At 52.1% G+C, this 17,500-nt stretch overlaps 42 non-coding genes and 1 pseudogene across 42 annotated transcripts; 37 read left to right on the top strand and 6 right to left on the bottom strand.

The window, feature by feature from the left end:
- Nucleotides 1-174: 174 nt before the first annotated feature.
- LOC131476608 (5S ribosomal RNA) lies at nt 175-293 on the top strand. The gene has a single exon (XR_009242972.1). It is a non-coding gene; the product is annotated as a 5S ribosomal RNA (ribosomal RNA).
- A 296-nt stretch (nt 294-589) lies between these two features.
- On the top strand, nt 590-708 carry LOC131441308 (5S ribosomal RNA). The gene has a single exon (XR_009231977.1). It is a non-coding gene; the product is annotated as a 5S ribosomal RNA (ribosomal RNA).
- A 306-nt stretch (nt 709-1,014) lies between these two features.
- On the top strand, nt 1,015-1,133 carry LOC131441128 (5S ribosomal RNA). The gene has a single exon (XR_009231804.1). It is a non-coding gene; the product is annotated as a 5S ribosomal RNA (ribosomal RNA).
- A 306-nt stretch (nt 1,134-1,439) lies between these two features.
- On the top strand, nt 1,440-1,558 carry LOC131476609 (5S ribosomal RNA). Its single transcript, XR_009242973.1, has one exon. It is a non-coding gene; the product is annotated as a 5S ribosomal RNA (ribosomal RNA).
- A 296-nt stretch (nt 1,559-1,854) lies between these two features.
- LOC131477478 (5S ribosomal RNA) lies at nt 1,855-1,973 on the top strand. Its single transcript, XR_009243814.1, has one exon. It is a non-coding gene; the product is annotated as a 5S ribosomal RNA (ribosomal RNA).
- Nucleotides 1,974-2,269: 296 nt separating this feature from the next.
- On the top strand, nt 2,270-2,388 carry LOC131476610 (5S ribosomal RNA). Its single transcript, XR_009242974.1, has one exon. It is a non-coding gene; the product is annotated as a 5S ribosomal RNA (ribosomal RNA).
- Nucleotides 2,389-2,512: 124 nt separating this feature from the next.
- LOC131442602 (U2 spliceosomal RNA) lies at nt 2,513-2,705 on the bottom strand. The gene has a single exon (XR_009233171.1). It is a non-coding gene; the product is annotated as a U2 spliceosomal RNA (small nuclear RNA).
- A 308-nt stretch (nt 2,706-3,013) lies between these two features.
- Nucleotides 3,014-3,132, top strand: LOC131476611 (5S ribosomal RNA). The gene has a single exon (XR_009242975.1). It is a non-coding gene; the product is annotated as a 5S ribosomal RNA (ribosomal RNA).
- Nucleotides 3,133-3,428: 296 nt separating this feature from the next.
- LOC131476612 (5S ribosomal RNA) lies at nt 3,429-3,547 on the top strand. Its single transcript, XR_009242976.1, has one exon. It is a non-coding gene; the product is annotated as a 5S ribosomal RNA (ribosomal RNA).
- A 296-nt stretch (nt 3,548-3,843) lies between these two features.
- LOC131477490 (5S ribosomal RNA) lies at nt 3,844-3,962 on the top strand. The gene has a single exon (XR_009243825.1). It is a non-coding gene; the product is annotated as a 5S ribosomal RNA (ribosomal RNA).
- Nucleotides 3,963-4,258: 296 nt separating this feature from the next.
- Nucleotides 4,259-4,377, top strand: LOC131477853 (5S ribosomal RNA). Its single transcript, XR_009244173.1, has one exon. It is a non-coding gene; the product is annotated as a 5S ribosomal RNA (ribosomal RNA).
- Nucleotides 4,378-4,673: 296 nt separating this feature from the next.
- On the top strand, nt 4,674-4,792 carry LOC131477597 (5S ribosomal RNA). Its single transcript, XR_009243926.1, has one exon. It is a non-coding gene; the product is annotated as a 5S ribosomal RNA (ribosomal RNA).
- Nucleotides 4,793-5,088: 296 nt separating this feature from the next.
- On the top strand, nt 5,089-5,207 carry LOC131476614 (5S ribosomal RNA). The gene has a single exon (XR_009242978.1). It is a non-coding gene; the product is annotated as a 5S ribosomal RNA (ribosomal RNA).
- Nucleotides 5,208-5,331: 124 nt separating this feature from the next.
- On the bottom strand, nt 5,332-5,524 carry LOC131442311 (U2 spliceosomal RNA). Its single transcript, XR_009232887.1, has one exon. It is a non-coding gene; the product is annotated as a U2 spliceosomal RNA (small nuclear RNA).
- A 308-nt stretch (nt 5,525-5,832) lies between these two features.
- Nucleotides 5,833-5,951, top strand: LOC131476615 (5S ribosomal RNA). The gene has a single exon (XR_009242979.1). It is a non-coding gene; the product is annotated as a 5S ribosomal RNA (ribosomal RNA).
- Nucleotides 5,952-6,247: 296 nt separating this feature from the next.
- LOC131477194 (5S ribosomal RNA) lies at nt 6,248-6,366 on the top strand. The gene has a single exon (XR_009243544.1). It is a non-coding gene; the product is annotated as a 5S ribosomal RNA (ribosomal RNA).
- Nucleotides 6,367-6,662: 296 nt separating this feature from the next.
- Nucleotides 6,663-6,781, top strand: LOC131477309 (5S ribosomal RNA). The gene has a single exon (XR_009243654.1). It is a non-coding gene; the product is annotated as a 5S ribosomal RNA (ribosomal RNA).
- Nucleotides 6,782-7,077: 296 nt separating this feature from the next.
- On the top strand, nt 7,078-7,196 carry LOC131476616 (5S ribosomal RNA). The gene has a single exon (XR_009242980.1). It is a non-coding gene; the product is annotated as a 5S ribosomal RNA (ribosomal RNA).
- Nucleotides 7,197-7,320: 124 nt separating this feature from the next.
- LOC131442312 (U2 spliceosomal RNA) lies at nt 7,321-7,513 on the bottom strand. The gene has a single exon (XR_009232888.1). It is a non-coding gene; the product is annotated as a U2 spliceosomal RNA (small nuclear RNA).
- A 308-nt stretch (nt 7,514-7,821) lies between these two features.
- Nucleotides 7,822-7,940, top strand: LOC131477640 (5S ribosomal RNA). Its single transcript, XR_009243966.1, has one exon. It is a non-coding gene; the product is annotated as a 5S ribosomal RNA (ribosomal RNA).
- A 296-nt stretch (nt 7,941-8,236) lies between these two features.
- On the top strand, nt 8,237-8,355 carry LOC131476617 (5S ribosomal RNA). The gene has a single exon (XR_009242981.1). It is a non-coding gene; the product is annotated as a 5S ribosomal RNA (ribosomal RNA).
- Nucleotides 8,356-8,651: 296 nt separating this feature from the next.
- Nucleotides 8,652-8,770, top strand: LOC131476618 (5S ribosomal RNA). Its single transcript, XR_009242982.1, has one exon. It is a non-coding gene; the product is annotated as a 5S ribosomal RNA (ribosomal RNA).
- A 296-nt stretch (nt 8,771-9,066) lies between these two features.
- On the top strand, nt 9,067-9,185 carry LOC131476619 (5S ribosomal RNA). The gene has a single exon (XR_009242983.1). It is a non-coding gene; the product is annotated as a 5S ribosomal RNA (ribosomal RNA).
- Nucleotides 9,186-9,481: 296 nt separating this feature from the next.
- Nucleotides 9,482-9,600, top strand: LOC131476620 (5S ribosomal RNA). The gene has a single exon (XR_009242984.1). It is a non-coding gene; the product is annotated as a 5S ribosomal RNA (ribosomal RNA).
- Nucleotides 9,601-9,888: 288 nt separating this feature from the next.
- LOC131441384 (5S ribosomal RNA) lies at nt 9,889-10,007 on the top strand. The gene has a single exon (XR_009232050.1). It is a non-coding gene; the product is annotated as a 5S ribosomal RNA (ribosomal RNA).
- Nucleotides 10,008-10,131: 124 nt separating this feature from the next.
- Nucleotides 10,132-10,324, bottom strand: LOC131441999 (U2 spliceosomal RNA). The gene has a single exon (XR_009232586.1). It is a non-coding gene; the product is annotated as a U2 spliceosomal RNA (small nuclear RNA).
- A 307-nt stretch (nt 10,325-10,631) lies between these two features.
- Nucleotides 10,632-10,750, top strand: LOC131440850 (5S ribosomal RNA). The gene has a single exon (XR_009231533.1). It is a non-coding gene; the product is annotated as a 5S ribosomal RNA (ribosomal RNA).
- Nucleotides 10,751-11,046: 296 nt separating this feature from the next.
- On the top strand, nt 11,047-11,165 carry LOC131476621 (5S ribosomal RNA). The gene has a single exon (XR_009242985.1). It is a non-coding gene; the product is annotated as a 5S ribosomal RNA (ribosomal RNA).
- Nucleotides 11,166-11,461: 296 nt separating this feature from the next.
- On the top strand, nt 11,462-11,580 carry LOC131476622 (5S ribosomal RNA). The gene has a single exon (XR_009242986.1). It is a non-coding gene; the product is annotated as a 5S ribosomal RNA (ribosomal RNA).
- A 296-nt stretch (nt 11,581-11,876) lies between these two features.
- Nucleotides 11,877-11,995, top strand: LOC131440832 (5S ribosomal RNA). Its single transcript, XR_009231516.1, has one exon. It is a non-coding gene; the product is annotated as a 5S ribosomal RNA (ribosomal RNA).
- Nucleotides 11,996-12,291: 296 nt separating this feature from the next.
- LOC131476623 (5S ribosomal RNA) lies at nt 12,292-12,410 on the top strand. The gene has a single exon (XR_009242987.1). It is a non-coding gene; the product is annotated as a 5S ribosomal RNA (ribosomal RNA).
- Nucleotides 12,411-12,698: 288 nt separating this feature from the next.
- LOC131476625 (5S ribosomal RNA) lies at nt 12,699-12,817 on the top strand. The gene has a single exon (XR_009242989.1). It is a non-coding gene; the product is annotated as a 5S ribosomal RNA (ribosomal RNA).
- A 296-nt stretch (nt 12,818-13,113) lies between these two features.
- On the top strand, nt 13,114-13,232 carry LOC131476626 (5S ribosomal RNA). Its single transcript, XR_009242990.1, has one exon. It is a non-coding gene; the product is annotated as a 5S ribosomal RNA (ribosomal RNA).
- A 296-nt stretch (nt 13,233-13,528) lies between these two features.
- On the top strand, nt 13,529-13,647 carry LOC131476627 (5S ribosomal RNA). Its single transcript, XR_009242991.1, has one exon. It is a non-coding gene; the product is annotated as a 5S ribosomal RNA (ribosomal RNA).
- A 288-nt stretch (nt 13,648-13,935) lies between these two features.
- On the top strand, nt 13,936-14,054 carry LOC131441428 (5S ribosomal RNA; annotated as a pseudogene).
- A 124-nt stretch (nt 14,055-14,178) lies between these two features.
- LOC131442000 (U2 spliceosomal RNA) lies at nt 14,179-14,371 on the bottom strand. The gene has a single exon (XR_009232587.1). It is a non-coding gene; the product is annotated as a U2 spliceosomal RNA (small nuclear RNA).
- A 307-nt stretch (nt 14,372-14,678) lies between these two features.
- Nucleotides 14,679-14,797, top strand: LOC131441106 (5S ribosomal RNA). The gene has a single exon (XR_009231782.1). It is a non-coding gene; the product is annotated as a 5S ribosomal RNA (ribosomal RNA).
- Nucleotides 14,798-15,093: 296 nt separating this feature from the next.
- LOC131441292 (5S ribosomal RNA) lies at nt 15,094-15,212 on the top strand. The gene has a single exon (XR_009231961.1). It is a non-coding gene; the product is annotated as a 5S ribosomal RNA (ribosomal RNA).
- A 296-nt stretch (nt 15,213-15,508) lies between these two features.
- Nucleotides 15,509-15,627, top strand: LOC131476628 (5S ribosomal RNA). The gene has a single exon (XR_009242992.1). It is a non-coding gene; the product is annotated as a 5S ribosomal RNA (ribosomal RNA).
- A 296-nt stretch (nt 15,628-15,923) lies between these two features.
- On the top strand, nt 15,924-16,042 carry LOC131476629 (5S ribosomal RNA). The gene has a single exon (XR_009242993.1). It is a non-coding gene; the product is annotated as a 5S ribosomal RNA (ribosomal RNA).
- A 296-nt stretch (nt 16,043-16,338) lies between these two features.
- LOC131477609 (5S ribosomal RNA) lies at nt 16,339-16,457 on the top strand. The gene has a single exon (XR_009243937.1). It is a non-coding gene; the product is annotated as a 5S ribosomal RNA (ribosomal RNA).
- Nucleotides 16,458-16,581: 124 nt separating this feature from the next.
- On the bottom strand, nt 16,582-16,774 carry LOC131442587 (U2 spliceosomal RNA). The gene has a single exon (XR_009233157.1). It is a non-coding gene; the product is annotated as a U2 spliceosomal RNA (small nuclear RNA).
- A 308-nt stretch (nt 16,775-17,082) lies between these two features.
- On the top strand, nt 17,083-17,201 carry LOC131476630 (5S ribosomal RNA). The gene has a single exon (XR_009242994.1). It is a non-coding gene; the product is annotated as a 5S ribosomal RNA (ribosomal RNA).
- Nucleotides 17,202-17,500: the final 299 nt, after the last annotated feature.

The following is a 17,500-nucleotide window of genomic DNA, read 5'->3' on the forward strand; positions in this document are numbered from 1 at the left end:
GATGGGCAGCAGCTTACCCATCTCGGTGTAGCTTCCTAATACTGGAATATAGTGTAGCAGGTAGTGGAGATAAAGGCTCAAGTGCAGTGTGTTCGAAAGGCTGACTTTTGAGCTCCTCCACGAGCAGGGGGCCTTGCCTAGTCTATAAAAGGAGTCTGTGTCCCCAGCCCGTCGGCTTACGGCCATACCACCCTGAGCACGCCCGATCTCGTCTGATCTCGGAAGCTAAGCAGGGTCGGGCCTGGTTAGTACTTGGATGGGAGACCGCCTGGGAATACCAGGTGCTGTAAGCTTTTACACTGCTGCTTCCTTACAAGAAACATGGGCTTGCAATTACGTTGACGCACAGGCACACGTTAACGTCCTTCTAGTTTCAGCCTTGGATGTCGCTCTGCAAGCACGTGAGAAGCTTGGAGATGGGGAGCAGCTTACCCATCTCGGTGTAGCTTCCTAATACTGGAATAGAGTGTAGCAGGTAGTGGAGATAAAGGCTCAAGTGCAGTGTGTTCGAAAGGCTGACTTTTGAGCTCCTCCACGAGCAGGGGGCCTTGCCTAGTCTATAAAAGGAGTCTGTGTCCCCAGCCCGTCGGCTTACGGCCATTCCACCCTGAGCACGCCCGATCTCGTCTGATCTCGGAAGCTAAGCAGGGTTGGGCCTGGTTAGTACTTGGATGGGAGCACGCCTGGGAATACCAGGTGCTGTAAGCTTTTACACTGCTGCTTCCTTACAAGAAACATGGGCTTGCAATTACGTTGATGCACGGGCACACGTTAACGTCCTTCTAGTTTCAGCCTTGGATGTCGCTCTGCAAGCACGTGAGAAGCACGTAAGCTGCTGGAGATGGGCAGCAGCTTACCCATCTCGGTGTAGCTTCCTAATACTGGAATATAGTGTAGCAGGTAGTGGAGATAAAGGCTCAAGTGCAGTGTGTTCGAAAGGCTGACTTTTGAGCTCCTCCACGAGCAGGGGGCCTTGCCTAGTCTATAAAAGGAGTCTGTGTCCCCAGCCCGTCGGCTTACGGCCATTCCACCCTGAGCAGGCCCGATCTCGTCTGATCTCGGAAGCTAAGCAGGGTCGGGCCTGGTTAGTACTTGGATGGGAGACCGCCTGGGAATACCAGGTGCTGTAAGCTTTTACACTGCTGCTTCCTTACAAGAAACATGGGCTTGCAATTACGTTGATGCACGGGCACACGTTAACGTCCTTCTAGTTTCAGCCTTGGATGTCGCTCTGCAAGCACGTGAGAAGCACGTAAGCTGCTGGAGATGGGCAGCAGCTTACCCATCTCGGTGTAGCTTCCTAATACTGGAATATAGTGTAGCAGGTAGTGGAGATAAAGGCTCAAGTGCAGTGTGTTCGAAAGGCTGACTTTTGAGCTCCTCCACGAGCAGGGGGCCTTGCCTAGTCTATAAAAGGAGTCTGTGTCCCCAGCCCGTCGGCTTACGGCCATACCACCCTGAGCACGCCCGATCTCGTCTGATCTCGGAAGCTAAGCAGGGTCGGGCCTGGTTAGTACTTGGATGGGAGACCGCCTGGGAATACCAGGTGCTGTAAGCTTTTACACTGCTGCTTCCTTACAAGAAACATGGGCTTGCAATTACGTTGACGCACAGGCACACGTTAACGTCCTTCTAGTTTCAGCCTTGGATGTCGCTCTGCAAGCACGTGAGAAGCTTGGAGATGGGGAGCAGCTTACCCATCTCGGTGTAGCTTCCTAATACTGGAATAGAGTGTAGCAGGTAGTGGAGATAAAGGCTCAAGTGCAGTGTGTTCGAAAGGCTGACTTTTGAGCTCCTCCACGAGCAGGGGGCCTTGCCTAGTCTATAAAAGGAGTCTGTGTCCCCAGCCCGTCGGCTTACGGCCATACCACCCTGAGCACACCCGATCTCGTCTGATCTCGGAAGCTAAGCAGGGTCGGGTCTGGTTAGTACTTGGATGGGAGACCGCCTGGGAATATCAGGTGCTGTAAGCTTTTACACTGCTGCTTCCTTACAAGAAACATGGGCTTGCAATTACGTTGACGCACGGGCACACGTTAACGTCCTTCTAGTTTCAGCCTTGGATGTCGCTCTGCAAGCACGTGAGAAGCTTGGAGATGGGGAGCAGCTTACCCATCTCGGTGTAGCTTCCTAATACTGGAATAGAGTGTAGCAGGTAGTGGAGATAAAGGCTCAAGTGCAGTGTGTTCGAAAGGCTGACTTTTGAGCTCCTCCACGAGCAGGGGGCCTTGCCTAGTCTATAAAAGGAGTCTGTGTCCCCAGCCCGTCGGCTTACGGCCATACCACCCTGAGCACGCCCGATCTCGTCTGATCTCGGAAGCTAAGCAGGGTCGGGCCTGGTTAGTACTTGGATGGGAGACCGCCTGGGAATACCAGGTGCTGTAAGCTTTTACACTGCTGCTTCCTTACAAGAAACATGGGCTTGCAATTACGTTGACGCACGGGCACGGGCACAGGCACACGTTAACGTCCTTCTAGTTCCAGCCTTGCTTTGGTTTTCACAGAAAAAAGAGAATTGTGCACAGTTCCTGGTGGCACTGCAATGCCAGGTCAATGCAAGGAGTGAAGAGAGCAAGCCCCAGTTTTCAACTCCCAATGCTCAAAAATGCATTTAATATTTAATCCCCATATAGAGGACATATCAGATATTAAACTGATAAGAACAGATACTACACTTGATCTTAGCCAAAAGGCCTAGAAGCGATGGCCCACAAGTGTCTTGGGCCAACTCAAGATCTTGGCACACAAGTTACTTGTTGTGGTGCCATGTTTTTTAAGTGCGCATAACAAAGGCTGCTGCTGATCACCTCTGCCCCAAGGTGATCTAAGTGCACCTCTGAGCCTTGACGGACAGCTGCTTGACATTTGACACACTCAAAGGGCGCGGCCATACAGCAAAGCCCACCAAAAACAACTTAAACTCTTGAACGTTCGAAAGGCTGACCTTTGAGCTCCTCCACGAGCAGGGGGCCTTGCCTAGTCTATAAAAGGAGTCTGTGTCCCCAGCCCATCGGCTTACGGCCATACCACCCTGAGCACGCCCGATCTCGTCTGATCTCGGAAGCTAAGCAGGGTCGGGCCTGGTTAGTACTTGGATGGGAGACCGCCTGGGAATACCAGGTGCTGTAAGCTTTTACACTGCTGCTTCCTTACAAGAAACATGGGCTTGCAATTACGTTGACGCACGGGCACACGTTAACCTCCTTCTAGTTTCAGCCTTGGATGTCGCTCTGCAAGCACGTGAGAAGCTTGGAGATGGGCAGCAGCTTACCCATCTCGGTGTAGCTTCCTAATACTGGAATATAGTGTAGCAGGTAGTGGAGATAAAGGCTCAAGTGCAGTGTGTTCGAAAGGCTGACTTTTGAGCTCCTCCACGAGCAGGGGGCCTTGCCTAGTCTATGAAAGGAGTCTGTGTCCCCAGCCCATCGGCTTACGGCCATACCACCCTGAGCACGCCCGATCTCGTCTGATCTCGGAAGCTAAGCAGGGTCGGGCCTGGTTAGTACTTGGATGGGAGACCGCCTGGGAATACCAGGTGCTGTAAGCTTTTACACTGCTGCTTCCTTACAAGAAACATGGGCTTGCAATTACGTTGACGCACGGGCACACGTTAACGTCCTTCTAGTTTCAACATTGGATGTCGCTCTGCAAGCACGTGAGAAGCTTGGAGATGGGGAGCAGCTTACCCATCTCGGTGTAGCTTCCTAATACTGGAATAGAGTGTAGCAGGTAGTGGAGATAAAGGCTCAAGTGCAGTGTGTTCGAAAGGCTGACTTTTGAGCTCCTCCACGAGCAGGGGGCCTTGCCTAGTCTATAAAAGGAGTCTGTGTCCCCAGCCCGTTGGCTTAGGGCCATACCACCCTGAGCACGCCCGATCTCGTCTGATCTCGGAAGCTAAGCAGGGTCGGGCCTGGTTAGTACTTGGATGGGAGACCGCCTGGGAATACCAGGTGCTGTAAGCTTTTACACTGCTGCTTCCTTACAAGAAACATGGGCTTGCAATTACGTTGACGCACGGGCACACGTTAACGTCCTTCTAGTTTCAGCCTTGGATGTCGCTCTGCAAGCATGTGAGAAGCTTGGAGATGGGGAGCAGCTTACCCATCTCGGTGTAGCTTCCTAATACTGGAATAGAGTGTAGCAGGTAGTGGAGATAAAGGCTCAAGTGCAGTGTGTTCGAAAGGCTGACTTTTGAGCTCCTCCACGAGCAGGGGGCCTTGCCTAGTCTATAAAAGGAGTCTGTGTCCCCAGCCCGTTGGCTTACGGCCATACCACCCTGAGCACGCCCGATCTCGTCTGATCTCGGAAGCTACGCAGGGTCGGGCCTGGTTAGTACTTGGATGGGAGACCGCCTGGGAATACCAGGTGCTGTAAGCTTTTACACTGCTGCTTCCTTACAAGAAACATGGGCTTGCAATTACATTGACGCACGGGCACATGTTAACGTCCGTCTAGTTTCAGCCTTGGATGTCGCTCTGCAAGCACGTGAGAAGCTTGGAGATGGGGAGCAGCTTACCCATCTCGGTGTAGCTTCCTAATACTGGAATAGAGTGTAGCAGGTAGTGGAGATAAAGGCTCAAGTGCAGTGTGTTCGAAAGGCTGACTTTTGAGCTCCTCCACGAGCAGGGGGCCTTGCCTAGTCTATAAAAGGAGTCTGTGTCCCCAGCCCGTCGGCTTACGGCCATACCACCCTGAGCACGCCCGATCTCGTCTGATCTCGGAAGCTAAGCAGGGTCGGGCCTGGTTAGTACTTGGATGGGAGACCGCCTGGGAATACCAGGTGCTGTAAGGTTTTACACTGCTGCTTCCTTACAAGAAACATGGGCTTGCAATTACGTTGACGCACGGGCACACGTTAACGTCCTTCTAGTTCCAGCCTTGGATGTCGCTCTGCAAGCACATGAGAAGCTTGGAGATGGGGAGCAGCTTACCCATCTCGGTGTAGCTTCCTAATACTGGAATAGAGTGTAGCAGGTAGTGGAGATAAAGGCTCAAGTGCAGTGTGTTCGAAAGGCTGACTTTTGAGCTCCTCCACGAGCAGGGGGCCTTGCCTAGTCTATAAAAGGAGTCTGTGTCCCCAGCCCGTCGGCTTACGGCCATACCACCCTGAGCACGCCCGATCTCGTCTGATCTCGGAAGCTAAGCAGGGTCGGGCCTGGTTAGTACTTGGATGGGAGACCGCCTGGGAATACCAGGTGCTGTAAGCTTTTACACTGCTGCTTCCTTACAAGAAACATGGGCTTGCAATTACGTTGACGCACGGGCACGGGCACAGGCACACGTTAACGTCCTTCTAGTTCCAGCCTTGCTTTGGTTTTCACAGAAAAAAGAGAATTGTGCACCGTTCCTGGTGGCACTGCAATGCCAGGTCAATGCAAGGAGTGAAGAGAGCAAGCCCCAGTTTTCACCTCCCAATGCTCAAAAATGCATTTAATATTTAATCCCCATATAGAGGACATATCAGATATTAAACTGATAAGAACAGATACTACACTTGATCTTAGCCAAAAGGCCGAGAAGCGATGGCCCACAAGTGTCTTGGGCCAACTCAAGATCTTGGCACACAAGTTACTTGTTGTGGTGCCATGTTTTTTAAGTGCGCATAACAAAGGCTGCTGCTGATCACCTCTGCCCCAAGGTGATCTAAGTGCACCTCTGAGCCTTGACGGACAGCTGCTTGACATTTGACACACTCAAAGGGCGCGGCCATACAGCAAAGCCCACCAAAAACAACTTAAACTCTTGAACGTTCGAAAGGCTGACCTTTGAGCTCCTCCACGAGCAGGGGGCCTTGCCTAGTCTATAAAAGGAGTCTGTGTCCCCAGCCCGTCGGCTTACGGCCATACCACCCTGAGCACGCCCGATCTCGTCTGATCTCGGAAGCTAAGCAGGGTCGGGCCTGGTTAGTACTTGGATGGGAGACCGCCTGGGAATACCAGGTGCTGTAAGCTTTTACACTGCTGCTTCCTTACAAGAAACATGGGCTTGCAATTACATTGACGCATGGGCACATGTTAACGTCCGTCTAGTTTCAGCCTTGGATGTCGCTCTGCAAGCACGTGAGAAGCTTGGAGATGGGGAGCAGCTTACCCATCTCGGTGTAGCTTCCTAATACTGGAATAGAGTGTAGCAGGTAGTGGAGATAAAGGCTCAAGTGCAGTCTGTTCGAAAGGCTGACTTTTGAGCTCCTCCACGAGCAGGGGGCCTTGCCTAGTCTATAAAAGGAGTCTGTGTCCCCAGCCCGTCGGCTTACGGCCATACCACCCTGAGCACGCCCGATCTCGTCTGATCTCGGAAGCTAAGCAGGGTCGGGCCTGGTTAGTACTTGGATGGGAGACCGCCTGGGAATATCAGGTGCTGTAAGCTTTTACACTGCTGCTTCCTTACAAGAAACATGGGCTTGCAATTACGTTGACGCACGGGCACACGTTAACGTCCTTCTAGTTTCAGCCTTGGATGTCGCTCTGCAAGCACGTGAGAAGCTTGGAGATGGGGAGCAGCTTACCCATCTCGGTGTAGCTTCCTAATACTGGAATAGAGTGTAGCAGGTAGTGGAGATAAAGGCTCAAGTGCAGTGTGTTCGAAAGGCTGACTTTTGAGCTCCTCCACGAGCAGGGGGCCTTGCCTAGTCTATAAAAGGAGTCTGTGTCCCCAGCCCGTCGGCTTACGGCCATACCACCCTGAGCACGCCCGATCTCGTCTGATCTCGGAAGCAAAGCAGGGTCGGGCCTGGTTAGTACTTGGATGGGAGACCGCCTGGGAATACCAGGTGCTGTAAGCTTTTACACTGCTGCTTCCTTACAAGAAACATGGGCTTGCAATTACGTTGACGCACGGGCACACGTTAACGTCCTTCTAGTTCCAGCCTTGGATGTCGCTCTGCAAGCACATGAGAAGCTTGGAGATGGGGAGCAGCTTACCCATCTCGGTGTAGCTTCCTAATACTGGAATAGAGTGTAGCAGGTAGTGGAGATAAAGGCTCAAGTGCAGTGTGTTCGAAAGGCTGACTTTTGAGCTCCTCCACGAGGAGGGGGCCTTGCCTAGTCTATAAAAGGAGTCTGTGTCCCCAGCCCGTCGGCTTACGGCCATACCACCCTGAGCACGCCCGATCTCGTCTGATCTCGGAAGCTAAGCAGGGTCGGGCCTGGTTAGTACTTGGATGGGAGACCGCCTGGGAATACCAGGTGCTGTAAGCTTTTACACTGCTGCTTCCTTACAAGAAACATGGGCTTGCAATTACGTTGACGCACGGGCACGGGCACAGGCACACGTTAACGTCCTTCTAGTTCCAGCCTTGCTTTGGTTTTCACAGAAAAAAGAGAATTGTGCACCGTTCCTGGTGGCACTGCAATGCCAGGTCAATGCAAGGAGTGAAGAGAGCAAGCCCCAGTTTTCACCTCCCAATGCTCAAAAATGCATTTAATATTTAATCCCCATATAGAGGACATATCAGATATTAAACTGATAAGAACAGATACTACACTTGATCTTAGCCAAAAGGCCGAGAAGCGATGGCCCACAAGTGTCTTGGGCCAACTCAAGATCTTGGCACACAAGTTACTTGTTGTGGTGCCATGTTTTTTAAGTGCGCATAACAAAGGCTGCTGCTGATCACCTCTGCCCCTAGGTGATCTAAGTGCACCTCTGAGCCTTGACGGACAGCTGCTTGACATTTGACACACTCAAAGGGCGCGGCCATACAGCAAAGCCCACCAAAAACAACTTAAACTCTTGAACGTTCGAAAGGCTGACCTTTGAGCTCCTCCACGAGCAGGGGGCCTTGCCTAGTCTATAAAAGGAGTCTGTGTCCCCAGCCCGTCGGCTTACGGCCATACCACCCTGAGCACGCCCGATCTCGTCTGATCTCGGAAGCTAAGCAGGGTCGGGCCTGGTTAGTACTTGGATGGGAGACCGCCTGGGAATACCAGGTGCAGTAAGCTTTTACACTGCTGCTTCCTTACAAGAAACATGGGCTTGCAATTACGTTGACGCACGGGCACACGATAACCTCCTTCTAGTTTCAGCCTTGGATGTCGCTCTGCAAGCACGTGAGAAGCTTGGAGATGGGCAGCAGCTTACCCATCTCGGTGTAGCTTCCTAATACTGGAATATAGTGTAGCAGGTAGTGGAGATAAAGGCTCAAGTGCAGTGTGTTCGAAAGGCTGACTTTTGAGCTCCTCCACGAGCAGGGGGCCTTGCCTAGTCTATAAAAGGAGTCTGTGTCCCCAGCCCGTCGGCTTACGGCCATACCACCCTGAGCACGCCCGATCTCGTCTGATCTCGGAAGCTAAGCAGGGTCGGGCCTGGTTAGTACTTGGATGGGAGACCGCCTGGGAATACCAGGTGCTGTAAGCTTTTACACTGCTGCTTCCTTACAAGAAACATGGGCTTGCAATTACGTTGACGCACGGGCACATGTTAACGTCCTTCTAGTTTCAGCCTTGGATGTCGCTCTGCAAGCACGTGAGAAGCTTGGAGATGGGGAGCAGCTCACCCATCTCGGTGTAGCTTCCTAATACTGGAATAGAGTGTAGCAGGTAGTGGAGATAAAGGCTCAAGTGCAGTGTGTTCGAAAGGCTGACTTTTGAGCTCCTCCACGAGCAGGGGGCCTTGCCTAGTCTATAAAAGGAGTCTGTGTCCCCAGCCCGTTGGCTTACGGCCATACCACCCTGAGCACGCCCGATCTCGTCTGATCTCGGAAGCTAAGCAGGGTCGGGCCTGGTTAGTACTTGGATGGGAGACCGCCTGGGAATACCAGGTGCTGTAAGCTTTTACACTGCTGCTTCCTTACAAGAAACATGGGCTTGCAATTACGTTGACGCACGGGAACACGTTAACGTCCTTCTAGTTTCAGCCTTGGATGTCGCTCTGCAAGCATGTGAGAAGCTTGGAGATGGGGAGCAGCTTACCCATCTCGGTGTAGCTTCCTAATACTGGAATAGAGTGTAGCAGGTAGTGGAGATAAAGGCTCAAGTGCAGTGTGTTCGAAAGGCTGACTTTTGAGCTCCTCCACAAGCAGGGGGCCTTGCCTAGTCTATAAAAGGAGTCTGTGTCCCCGGCCCCTGGGCTTACGGCCATACCACCCTGAGCACGCCCGATCTCGTCTGATCTCGGAAGCTAAGCAGGGTCGGGCCTGGTTAGTACTTGGATGGGAGACCGCCTGGGAATACCAGGTGCTGTAAGCTTTTACACTGCTGCTTCCTTACAAGAAACATGGGCTTGCAATTACGTTGACGCACGGGCACACGTTAACGTCCTTCTAGTTTCAGCCTTGGATGTCGCTCTGCAAGCACGTGAGAAGCTTGGAGATGGGCAGCAGCTTACCCATCTCGATGTAGCTTCCTAATACTGGAATATAGTGTAGCAGGTAGTGGAGATAAAGGCTCAAGTGCAGTGTGTTCGAAAGGCTGACTTTTGAGCTCCTCCACGAGCAGGGGGCCTCGCCTAGTCTATAAAAGGAGTCTGTGTCCCCAGCCCGTCGGCTTACGGCCATACCACCCTGAGCACGCCCGATCTCGTCTGATCTCGGAAGCTAAGCAGGGTCGGGCCTGGTTAGTACTTGGATGGGAGACCGCCTGGGAATACCAGGTGCTGTAAGCTTTTACACTGCTGCTTCCTTACAAGAAACATGGGCTTGCAATTACGTTGGCACACGTTAACGTCCTTCTAGTTTCAGCCTTGGATGTCGTTCTGCAAGCATGTGAGAAGCTTGGAGATGGGCAGCAGCTTACCCATCTCGATGTAGCTTCCTAATACTGGAATATAGTGTAGCAGGTACTCGAGATAAAGGCTCAAGTGCAGTGTGTTCGAAAGGCTGACTTTTGAGCTCCTCCACGAGCAGGGGGCCTTGCCTAGTCTATAAAAGGAGTCTGTGTCCCCAGCCCGTCGGCTTACGGCCATACCACCCTGAGCACGCCCGATCTCGTCTGATCTCGGAAGCTAAGCAGGATCGTGCCTGGTTAGTACTTGGATGGGAGACCGCCTGGGAATAGCAGGTGCTGTAAGCTTTTACACTGCTGCTTCCTTACAAGAAACATGGGCTTGCAATTACGTTGACGCACGGGCATGGGCACAGGCACATGTTAACGTACTTCTATTTCCAGCCTTGCTTTGGTTTTCACAGAAAAAAGAGAATGGTGCACCGTTCCTGGTGGCACTGCAATGCCAGGTCAATGCAAGGAGTGAAGAGAGCAAGCCCCAGTTTTCACCTCCCAATGCTCAAAAATGCATTTAATATTTAATCCCCATATAGAGGACATATCAGATATTAAACTGATAAGAACAGATACTACACTTGATCTTAGCCAAAAGGCCGAGAAGCGATGGCCCACAAGTGTCTGGGGCCAAATCAAGATCTTGGCACACAAGTTACTTGTTGTGGTGCCATGTTTTTTAAGTGCGCATAACAAAGGCTGCTGCTGATCACCTCCGCCCCAAGGTGATCTAAGTGCACTCTGAGCCTTGACGGACAGCTGCTTGACATTTGACACACTCAAAGGGCGCGGCCATACAGCAAAGCCCACCAAAAACAACTTAAACTCTTGAACGTTCGAAAGGCTGACCTTTGAGCTCCTCCACGAGCAGGGGGCCTTACCTAGTCTATAAAAGGAGTCTGTGTCCCCAGCCTGTCGGGTTACGGCCATACCACCCTGAGCACGCCCGATCTCGTCTGATCTCGGAAGCTAAGCAGGGTCGGGCCTGTTTAGTACTTGGATGGGAGACCGCCTGGGAATACCAGGTGCTGTAAGCTTTTACACTGCTGCTTCCTTACAAGAAACATGGGCTTGCAATTACGTTGACGCACAGGCACACGTTAACGTCCTTCTAGTTTCAGCCTTGGATGTCGCTCTGCAAGCACGTGAGAAGCTTGGAGATGGGCAGCAGCTTACCCATCTCGATGTAGCTTCCTAATACTGGAATATAGTGTAGCAGGTAGTGGAGATAAAGGCTCAAGTGCAGTGTGTTCGAAAGGCTGACTTTTGAGCTCCTCCACGAGCAGGGGGCCTTGCCTAGTCTATAAAAGGAGTCTGTGTCCCCAGCCCGTCGGCTTACGGCCATACCACCCTGAGCACGCCCGATCTCGTCTGATCTCGGAAGCTAAGCAGGGTCGGGCCTGGTTAGTACTTGGATGGGAGACCGCCTGGGAATACCAGGTGCTGTAAGCTTTTACACTGCTGCTTCCTTACAAGAAACATGGGCTTGCAATTACGTTGACGCACGGGCACACGTTAACGTCCTTCTAGTTTCAGCCTTGGATGTCGCTCTGCAAGCACCTGAGAAGCTTGGAGATGGGGAGTAGCTTACCCATCTCGGTGTAGCTTCCTAATACTGGAATAGAGTGTAGCAGGTAGTGGAGATAAAGGCTCAAGTGCAGTGTGTTCGAAAGGCTGACTTTTGAGCTCCTCCACGAGCAGGGGGCCTTGCCTAGTCTATAAAAGGAGTTTGTGTCCCCAGCCCGTCGGCTTACGGCCATACCACCCTGAGCACGCCCGATCTCGTCTGATCTCGGAAGCTAAGCAGGGTCGGGCCTGGTTAGTACTTGGATGGGAGACCGCCTGGGAATACCAGGTGCTGTAAGCTATTACACTGCTGCTTCCTTACAAGAAACATGGGCTTGCAATTACGTTGACGCACGGGCACACGTTAACGTCCTTCTAGTTTCAGCCTTGGATGTCGCTCTGCAAGCACCTGAGAAGCTTGGAGATGGGGAGTAGCTTACCCATCTCGGTGTAGCTTCCTAATACTGGAATAGAGTGTAGCAGGTAGTGGAGATAAAGGCTCAAGTGCAGTGTGTTCGAAAGGCTGACTTTTGAGCTCCTCCACAAGCAGGGGGCCTTGCCTAGTCTATAAAAGGAGTCTGTGTCCCCGGCCCCTGGGCTTACGGCCATACCACCCTGAGCACGCCCGATCTCGTCTGATCTCGGAAGCTAAGCAGGGTCGGGCCTGGTTAGTACTTGGATGGGAGAACGCCTGGGAATACCAGGTGCTGTAAGCTTTTACACTGCTGCTTCCTTACAAGAAACATGGGCTTGCAATTACGTTGACGCACGGGCACACGTTAACGTCCTTCTAGTTTCAGCCTTGGATGTCGCTCTGCAAGCACGTGAGAAGCTTGGAGATGGGCAGCAGCTTACCCATCTCGATGTAGCTTCCTAATACTGGAATATAGTGTAGCAGGTAGTGGAGATAAAGGCTCAAGTGCAGTGTGTTCGAAAGGCTGACTTTTGAGCTCCTCCACGAGCAGGGGGCCTTGCCTAGTCTATAAAAGGAGTCTGTGTCCCCAGCCCGTCGGCTTACGGCCATACCACCCTGAGCACGCCCGATCTCGTCTGATCTCGGAAGCTAAGCAGGGTCGGGCCTGGTTAGTACTTGGATGGGAGACCGCCTGGGAATACCAGGTGCTGTAAGCTTTTACACTGCTGCTTCCTTACAAGAAACATGGGCTTGCAATTACGTTGGCACACGTTAACGTCCTTCTAGTTTCAGCCTTGGATGTCGCTCTGCAAGCACGTGAGAAGCTTGGAGATGGGCAGCAGCTTACCCATCTCGATGTAGCTTCCTAATACTGGAATATAGTGTAGCAGGTAGTGGAGATAAAGGCTCAAGTGCAGTGTGTTCGAAAGGCTGACTTTTGAGCTCCTCCACGAGCAGGGGGCCTTGCCTAGTCTATAAAAGGAGTCTGTGTCCCCAGCCCGTCGGCTTACGGCCATACCACCCTGAGCACGCCCGATCTCGTCTGATCTCGGAAGCTAAGCAGGGTCGGGCCTGGTTAGTACTTGGATGGGAGACCGCCTGGGAATACCAGGTGCTGTAAGCTTTTACACTGCTGCTTCCTTACAAGAAACATGGGCTTGCAATTACGTTGACGCACGGGAACACGTTAACGTCCTTCTAGTTTCAGCCTTGGATGTCGCTCTGCAAGCATGTGAGAAGCTTGGAGATGGGGAGCAGCTTACCCATCTCGGTGTAGCTTCCTAATACTGGAATAGAGTGTAGCAGGTAGTGGAGATAAAGGCTCAAGTGCAGTGTGTTCGAAAGGCTGACTTTTGAGCTCCTCCACAAGCAGGGGGCCTTGCCTAGTCTATAAAAGGAGTCTGTGTCCCCGGCCCCTGGGCTTACGGCCATACCACCCTGAGCACGCCCGATCTCGTCTGATCTCGGAAGCTAAGCAGGGTCGGGCCTGGTTAGTACTTGGATGGGAGACCGCCTGGGAATACCAGGTGCTGTAAGCTTTTACACTGCTGCTTCCTTACAAGAAACATGGGCTTGCAATTACGTTGACGCACGGGCACACGTTAACGTCCTTCTAGTTTCAGCCTTGGATGTCGCTCTGCAAGCACGTGAGAAGCTTGGAGATGGGCAGCAGCTTACCCATCTCGATGTAGCTTCCTAATACTGGAATATAGTGTAGCAGGTAGTGGAGATAAAGGCTCAAGTGCAGTGTGTTCGAAAGGCTGACTTTTGAGCTCCTCCACGAGCAGGGGGCCTCGCCTAGTCTATAAAAGGAGTCTGTGTCCCCAGCCCGTCGGCTTACGGCCATACCACCCTGAGCACGCCCGATCTCGTCTGATCTCGGAAGCTAAGCAGGGTCGGGCCTGGTTAGTACTTGGATGGGAGACCGCCTGGGAATACCAGGTGCTGTAAGCTTTTACACTGCTGCTTCCTTACAAGAAACATGGGCTTGCAATTACGTTGGCACACGTTAACGTCCTTCTAGTTTCAGCCTTGGATGTCGTTCTGCAAGCATGTGAGAAGCTTGGAGATGGGCAGCAGCTTACCCATCTCGATGTAGCTTCCTAATACTGGAATATAGTGTAGCAGGTACTCGAGATAAAGGCTCAAGTGCAGTGTGTTCGAAAGGCTGACTTTTGAGCTCCTCCACGAGCAGGGGGCCTTGCCTAGTCTATAAAAGGAGTCTGTGTCCCCAGCCCGTCGGCTTACGGCCATACCACCCTGAGCACGCCCGATCTCGTCTGATCTCGGAAGCTAAGCAGGATCGTGCCTGGTTAGTACTTGGATGAGAGACCGCCTGGGAATAGCAGGTGCTGTAAGCTTTTACACTGCTGCTTCCTTACAAGAAACATGGGCTTGCAATTACGTTGACGCACGGGCATGGGCACAGGCACACGTTAACGTACTTCTATTTCCAGCCTTGCTTTGGTTTTCACAGAAAAAAGAGAATGGTGCACCGTTCCTGGTGGCACTGCAATGCCAGGTCAATGCAAGGAGTGAAGAGAGCAAGCCCCAGTTTTCACCTCCCAATGCTCAAAAATGCATTTAATATTTAATCCCCATATAGAGGACATATCAGATATTAAACTGATAAGAACAGATACTACACTTGATCTTAGCCAAAAGGCCGAGAAGCGATGGCCCACAAGTGTCTGGGGCCAAATCAAGATCTTGGCACACAAGTTACTTGTTGTGGTGCCATGTTTTTTAAGTGCGCATAACAAAGGCTGCTGCTGATCACCTCCGCCCCAAGGTGATCTAAGTGCACTCTGAGCCTTGACGGACAGCTGCTTGACATTTGACACACTCAAAGGGCGCGGCCATACAGCAAAGCCCACCAAAAACAACTTAAACTCTTGAACGTTCGAAAGGCTGACCTTTGAGCTCCTCCACGAGCAGGGGGCCTTACCTAGTCTATAAAAGGAGTCTGTGTCCCCAGCCTGTCGGGTTACGGCCATACCACCCTGAGCACGCCCGATCTCGTCTGATCTCGGAAGCTAAGCAGGATCGGGCCTGGTTAGTACTTGGATGGGAGACCGCCTGGGAATACCAGGTGCTGTAAGCTTTTACACTGCTGCTTCCTTACAAGAAACATGGGCTTGCAATTACGTTGACGCACGGGCACATGTTAACGTCCTTCTAGTTTCAGCCTTGGATGTCGCTCTGCAAGCATGTGAGAAGCTTGGAGATGGGGAGCAGCTTACCCATCTCGGTGTAGCTTCCTAATACTGGAATAGAGTGTAGCAGGTAGTGGAGATAAAGGCTCAAGTTTAGTGTGTTCGAAAGGCTGACTTTTGAGCTCCTCCACGAGCAGGGGGCCTTGCCTAGTCTATAAAAGGAGTCTGTGTCCACGGCCCCTGGGCTTACGGCCAAGCCACCCTGAGCACGCTCGATCTCGTCTGATCTCGGAAGCTAAGCAGGGTCGGGCCTGTTTAGTACTTGGATGGGAGACCGCCTGGGAATACCAGGTGCTGTAAGCTTTTACACTGCTGCTTCCTTACAAGAAACATGGGCTTGCAATTACGTTGACGCACAGGCACACGTTAACGTCCTTCTAGTTTCAGCCTTGGATGTCGCTCTGCAAGCACGTGAGAAGCTTGGAGATGGGCAGCAGCTTACCCATCTCGATGTAGCTTCCTAATACTGGAATATAGTGTAGCAGGTAGTGGAGATAAAGGCTCAAGTGCAGTGTGTTCGAAAGGCTGACTTTTGAGCTCCTCCACGAGCAGGGGGCCTTGCCTAGTCTATAAAAGGAGTCTGTGTCCCCAGCCCGTCGGCTTACGGCCATACCACCCTGAGCACGCCCGATCTCGTCTGATCTCGGAAGCTAAGCAGGGTCGGGCCTGGTTAGTACTTGGATGGGAGACCGCCTGGGAATACCAGGTGCTGTAAGCTTTTACACTGCTGCTTCCTTACAAGAAACATGGGCTTGCAATTACGTTGACGCACGGGCACACGTTAACGTCCTTCTAGTTTCAGCCTTGGATGTCGCTCTGCAAGCACCTGAGAAGCTTGGAGATGGGGAGTAGCTTACCCATCTCGGTGTAGCTTCCTAATACTGGAATAGAGTGTAGCAGGTAGTGGAGATAAAGGCTCAAGTGCAGTGTGTTCGAAAGGCTGACTTTTGAGCTCCTCCACGAGCAGGGGGCCTTGCCTAGTCTATAAAAGGAGTCTGTGTCCCCAGCCCGTCGGCTTACGGCCATACCACCCTGAGCACGCCCGATCTCGTCTGATCTCGGAAGCTAAGCAGGGTCGGGCCTGGTTAGTACTTGGATGGGAGACCGCCTGGGAATACCAGGTGCTGTAAGCTTTTACACTGCTGCTTCCTTACAAGAAACATGGGCTTGCAATTACGTTGACGCACGGGCAAACGTTAACGTCCTTCTAGTTTCAGCCTTGGATGTCGCTCTGCAAGCACGTGAGAAGCTTGGAGATGGGCAGCAGCTTACCCATCTCGATGTAGCTTCCTAATACTGGAATATAGTGTAGCAGGTAGTGGAGATAAAGGCTCAAGTGCAGTGTGTTCGAAAGGCTGACTTTTGAGCTCCTCCACGAGCAGGGGGCCTTGCCTAGTCTATAAAAGGAGTCTGTGTCCCCAGCCCGTCGCCTTACGGCCATACCACCCTGAGCACGCCCGATCTCGTCTGATCTCGGAAGCTAAGCAGGGTCGGGCCTGGTTAGTACTTGGATGGGAGACCGCCTGGGAATACCAGGTGCTGTAAGCTTTTACACTGCTGCTTCCTTACAAGAAACATGGGCTTGCAATTACGTTGACGCACGGGCACGGGCACAGGCACACGTTAACGTCCTTCTAGTTCCAGCCTTGCTTTGGTTTTCACAGTAAAAAGAGAATTGTGCACAGTTCCTGGTGGCACTGCAATGCCAGGTCAATGCAAGGAGTGAAGAGAGCAAGCCCCAGTTTTCACCTCCCAATGCTCAAAAATGCATTTAATATTTAATCCCCATATAGAGGACATATCAGATATTAAACTGATAAGAACAGATACTACACTTGATCTTAGCCAAAAGGCCTAGAAGCGATGGCCCACAAGTGTCTTGGGCCAACTCAAGATCTTGGCACACAAGTTACTTGTTGTGGTGCCATGTTTTTTAAGTGCGCATAACAAAGGCTGCTGCTGATCACCTCTGCCCCAAGGTGATCTAAGTGCACCTCTGAGCCTTGACGGACAGCTGCTTGACATTTGACACACTCAAAGGGCGCGGCCATACAGCAAAGCCCACCAAAAACAACTTAAACTCTTGAACGTTCGAAAGGCTGACCTTTGAGCTCCTCCACGAGAAGGGGGCCTTGCCTAGTCTATAAAAGGAGTCTGTGTCCCCAGCCCGGCGGCTTACGGCCATACCACCCTGAGCACGCCCGATCTCGTCTGATCTCGGAAGCTAAGCAGGGTCGGGCCTGGTTAGTACTTGGATGGGAGACCGCCTGGGAATACCAGGTGCTGTAAGCTTTTACACTGCTGCTTCCTTACAAGAAACATGGGCTTGCAATTACGTTGATGCACGGGCACACGTTAACGTCCTTCTAGTTTCAGCCTTGGATGTCGCTCTGCAAGCACGTGAGAAGCACGTAAGCTGCTGGAGATGGGCAGCAGCTTACCCATCTCGGTGTAGCTTCCTAATACTGGAATATAGTGTAGCAGGTAGTGGAGATAAAGGCTCAAGTGCAGTGTGTTCGAAAGGCTGACTTTTGAGCTCCTCCACAAGCAGGGGGCCTTGCCTAGTCTATAAAAGGAGTCTGTGTCCCCGG

Source organism: Solea solea, chromosome 16, assembly GCF_958295425.1.
Source record: "Solea solea chromosome 16, fSolSol10.1, whole genome shotgun sequence".
Lineage (NCBI taxonomy): Eukaryota > Metazoa > Chordata > Actinopteri > Pleuronectiformes > Soleidae > Solea > Solea solea.